Here is a 5,631-nt window from a genome sequence, read left to right on the forward strand (position 1 = left end):
TATATATATATATATATAATATATTATATATATATATATATATATATATATATATATATATATATATATATATATATATATAAACACTATATTAAATCGATTTTGATCTATCTTTTGATTTCTTTCATCACCTGTGATCTGTTTATGAAAAATAAATTTATGTACCCAAAGATTTTTGTCAGCATAAAAATAATTTTTTTATGATAAAAATAGAAAATCTTAAATTGGATTCTTTTTACTAAATAATTAATAAAAATATTTAATTATTTATTCTCGATATAACATAAGTTATTTTTTGTTGATTCAAATTCATAATATTGTAGCATAATAAATTCAAATATTTAATCCTAAGTATATTTAATTCAAATAAGAACTATTTTTCCAAAAAAGGGAAATCTTTTATAAATCTCAAAGAATTAAGAATCATTATATACCAAGAATAAGATTTTAAAATTTGAATTAACTTTTTTGAAACCATAATTACTTTTGTTTGTTAAAAAATCCACTTACATTCATCTAAATGTATCCTTGATCAAAAATTTAAATATCTCATAAACTATCTTGTTGGAATAATTGATAAAATATGTGTTTATTAATGATTTGATCAACATTTAAATAATTATGCTTAATTTAAAATGTTCGAAAGTTAATAATATAACATAGAATATTATTATTCATAAATAGTCTTGTAATTTTAAAATACCTTAATATAAAAAGAATTTCATATCAAATCGAAACTACGAAAGTTATTAAGAAGTGGAAGAAACCGTATGTTCTCTTTCTTTATTTGTCGATCATTCAATTTTTTTTTTTTTTTGAGGAAACAGGAAATATATATATTAGTAATTAAGGACGGTTTTAGTACATTATCAGCATACTTGGTGTCTCTAAGGACACATTGGTTACCTAGGCTTGCTAGAGTATTACAAGCATCATAAGATAGAGGTTTAACAAAAATACAATGTTTCTAGTAGTTCCTTTTACACAAAATATTTTACATAAGGTGGAGCTTCAACAAAAGTCTTCTTCCTTCCAATTGATCCTTAGCCTTTCGTGCCATGTGATGAGCTGCATTATTCCCTTCCCTGAATGTGTGCTGGAGGATTATCTCCTTCTGGTGGTGCATTAACCACCTGCATTCATTAACAATATCATCATATAGTCTATTATCCTGTAGGATGGATTGGATAGCCTCCACAGGAATCTGACTTATTACAAGCGGGTAATCCCATTCATTAGCCATTTTGAGTCCCTCTAGTAGAGCCTTTAACTCCGCTTTAAGTGATCACCTGCATATGATGGTTTACCATTCCCACAATCTAGTGTCCTTTGGCATCCCTGAAAATACCTCCAATCCACATTTTTGTGTAACATTGGTCAAAACTAGCATAATAATTTAGCTTAGTCCATCCTTGTGTGGTTTGTGCCTTGCAATATTAATGTGGATTTTTGGAGGAGTGAACATGCTTTTTTCAGTGAGGAGTTTATATTCAATAGCCATTTGAATAAAAAATCACCATTGATTGGGGAAGTCGTGTTATTTTGGTTGTTATGTTTCTATTTATCCAAGCGTACCATATAATGAAATGGAAGAAGAGGTCCCAACTTATAAAATTGTTCCTAATTGGGTAGTTAAAAGACTTCATTTGGTTTAGCCAGTGATCACCTGATACTTTGTAGTAGTGGTGCCACCCAACCTTATCCCAAAAAGGTTTGATTGCCTTGCAGCTAAAGAAAATGTGGAGTATAGATTCTTCCTCGTTATTTCTGCATATTGGACACATTGGATCTACATTTACACCAATTCTTTTCAGGTATTGTCTACAGGGAATCCTATTATGGAGACATTGCCATAAAAAGAATTTTATTTTTGTTGGGGAAATTAAGATTCCAACCCATTGGAACTCTAGAAGGTTGTTCTTTGGAGGCTCTAGTAAGTCAAAGCAAGAATTTGATTGTGAAAAAGACTTTAGTAGTTGGTGACCATATAGGAATGTCACTTCTTGGGCCCTTTAGCCGAATTCTAACCTTGCTAATGATTTCCTTTATGTTTTCGGAATCATAAGGGGAAGTTTATCAAAGTCCCAATTTTTCCCATTGAATAAGTTTTTATTTTTAAGGATTGATCTCTTTTTTTTTGGAGTGGTCCTTCCACTGTTGCTCTAAGACTCCCTACACTTGGGATATGGTTCCCATATATTCATGTTAGAGAGGATGTGGGGGGGACCAAGTGATTCCTTCGAGCATGACTCCCAACCCTTTTTAATGCTCTTCCAAATAAAAGAACTTCTATTATTAGCATTACTAGAAGCATAGGAAGAGATTATTAGAGTAGCCCAAGGAGAGGTAGGATTGGTGAGCATTCTCCAAACCATACTAGCTAATGTGCATAAATTCTTTGAATTAGCACTATGGATACCTAGACCACCATTTGATTTTGATTGGCAAATGGTAGACCAACTAATGAGGTAAATTTTTCTTCTCGTTTGTAGACCCCCAGATGAAATTTCTTTGCACCTTGTCGATTTTAGTAAGGGTCTTTTTTCGCAGTAAGGTATATTGTATATAGTGTTTGGTATCGAGTTTAAACAAGAAATGAGAGCGTTGTTCTACCAGCTATATTAATGAATTTTATTTCGAAGCAGCTAGTTTGGATCTTCATTTTATCAACAATGAATTGGTAGTCCCTTGGCCTAGGAAATTATTTATGATTGGAAAACCTAGGTAGGTACCAAATGACTCACTTTTTTTAATACCTAGTATGTGAGTAATATCTTTTACGATAGATTCAAAGACAATATTTTGAAAACATAATTTTTGATTTGGAAAGGTTAATTTTTTGTCCTGAATAGTACTAAAATAGTCTAGACCTCCCTTGATGGTGTGTGGCATGATTTTTTATTGGCTTTGGCCATCAAAGTGAGATCGTCTGCGAAGAATAAGTGGGAAAAAATTTGGACACCTTCTCCCCGTGGGTTATTGGATCCCAATTCCTTATATCAACCTTGATGGTTTATATATCTTGAAAGCATTTCCAAACAAAGGAAGAAATATAGGGAGAGATGGGGTCCCCTTGTCTAATTTCCTAGTTGGCTCAAAAGAGTTTGTAATGGAAGCCATTCACTAGGACTGCTATCGAACTAGTTGAAATACAATTTAATAGAAAGTTTTGATAATTTGGGTGGAAATTTGAAGTACTGAAGGGTACTATGAATGTATAAACGACCACTCAAGACGATCAAAAGCCTTTTCCAAATCAATTTGAGGATCATTTGACCTTGTTTTCCTTAAAAAAATTTAGGTTTGAAACTAGGTCTTGGATAATGACGCATTATCAAAAGCTCGTCTATTTTTCATTGAAGCTAGCTTGAAAGGACTAATTAGGTGATCTAGGAATGGTTTAGCCTATTTGCTAGAACCTTTGTGATTATTTTGTAAATGGTGTTACAAAGTCCAATTAGCCTAAAAATTCCTAATGTTGTTTGCATTTGGAATTTTGGGTATTACACAAAGATAGGTATTGTTAATAATTGGGGGATTACTTGGGTGCTAAAAATGTCTGACAAAGCTTCACAATTGAAGGGCCTATGATACTCCAATATTTTTGCTAAAAAAAAGGGTGGATCCATCTGGTCCCGGAGCTTTTAAAAAGCTTGAAAGAAAAAATAGCCCTTTTATTTTTATATTCTTGCAAAGGTCTATCTAATGCACTAAGGTTAACCTGGCCAATATTTGAACTATGATTTAGAGTAAGTAAACTCTTAATATTTTTATAGTTTTTGGACTTTTTTATCCTTGTTAAAATAAGAAGAAGAAAAATATTCAGAGCCCGTTTGGATTAGCTTATTTGAAGTAGCTGATAAGCAATAGGTGCTGAAAAGCACTTTTAAGTGCTGAAACTGATTTAATAAATACGCAGTTACGTGTTTGGGTAAAAGTGCTGAAATTGATAATAAGTTGCTGCATTATATTGATAAAAAAGTGCTGATAAGCTCTTTTTCTGTTAAAAGGACTTAAATAACCTTAGAACCGTTTACACTTATTAAGGACGTAATTTCTTCAAAATTTTAGATTTCAGATCGATTCAAATACAAAATATTCTATTTTATCATTTTATTTTAAATACAACTATGCTTAGATAAGATAATTTTATGATAAGCATATAATCATAATTATAATACTTAATAAATTGACAAAAATTATCAGTAAAAATAAACCTAAATAGGATAAAATATTTGAAGAGAAACAAACACTGTCTTCATCACACAACACATAGAAAGCAATACACCCAAAAATTGATGTCCTCCATTTATTACATATAGTTCAAAGATAATACACAATCATGTAGATATAAGTATGAAAAGGAATAGAGAATTTTGCTTATCTTAAATAGTCAATTAGAATTGCAAACTTGAAGAGGTGGGGAGGGGGGATTAGGTGAATATTTGAGGCAGTGAGTATCGATGTAGAGAGTTTTGTTCTAAAAAAATAATATTTAAGGATAAAAATAGTAAAAATCTTGGTCAAACTTAAAGTGCTTTAAGCCTAAAAATTCATAAGCTGGGGGTGACCAGCTTATGGCTTTTGGCTTAATTTTTTAATTAAAATTAAGCAATTTTGACTTATAAGCACTTGGCTTATAAGCAATTTTAACTTTACCAAACGCGTAGATAAGCCGAAAAGTACTTATAAGCTAGTTTGACCAGCTTATAAGCTTAGCCAAACACCCTCTAATACAGTTTTAAACTCCTAAACATAGATTTGTATAAAGTAAACTCTTAATATTTTCAAAATTCTAAATAGCACGTATTTTGCATAATTCAAAATAAGATAAATTTAATATATAATATTTAGTTAATTTTAAACTCCTGAATATTAGAAAAATAATCAAATAATTATTTAATGAAGTATTTCTTATAGTAATTTTAGACATATTTTAAGAGACTACATACTTTTTTTATTTGTAAAGATCAAACTTGATAAGATAAAATGTCGTGAGGATTTACAATAAGAATAACAATAACAACAACAATCAAGTGGGATCCCACAAGTTTGGGTTTAGGGAGATAATGTGTGCGCAGACCTTACCCCTACCTTGGAGGGCAGAGAGTCTGTTTCCAAAAGACCCTCGGCTCGAGAGGAAGAATAGGAACAAGTAAATAACAACAAAAATGATAACAACAATGTAAGAACCAGAGAGAAACAAATGGAAGAAAGCAGTAGCAATAGCAACAGCAGTAACACAACAGGGTACTAGAAAATCGAAACGGAAGATAGTACTAAAACAACCCTAATGTTGGCACTCTAAGAAATCGAAGACAATATACTAGTCAGCTAGCCATAATTAAACCTGGAACAGATTAGAAAAACATACGACGACCTATTACCCTTCTACCTTAATCTTCGCCTCCATAACCTCCTGTCAAGGGCCATATCCCGGTAAGCTGAAGTCGCGCCATGTCCTGCCTGATCACCTCTCCCAATACTTCTTAGGCCGTCCTCTACCTCTTTCTACCTGCCAGCGTTAGCCGTTCACACCTCCTCACTAGGGCATCTAGGCTTCTCTCTTCTCACATGTCCTAACCATCTAAGTCTCGCTTCACGCATCTTATCCTCCATAGGGTCACGCCC

Source organism: Nicotiana attenuata, chromosome 10, assembly GCF_001879085.1.
Source record: "Nicotiana attenuata strain UT chromosome 10, NIATTr2, whole genome shotgun sequence".
NCBI lineage: Eukaryota > Viridiplantae > Streptophyta > Magnoliopsida > Solanales > Solanaceae > Nicotiana > Nicotiana attenuata.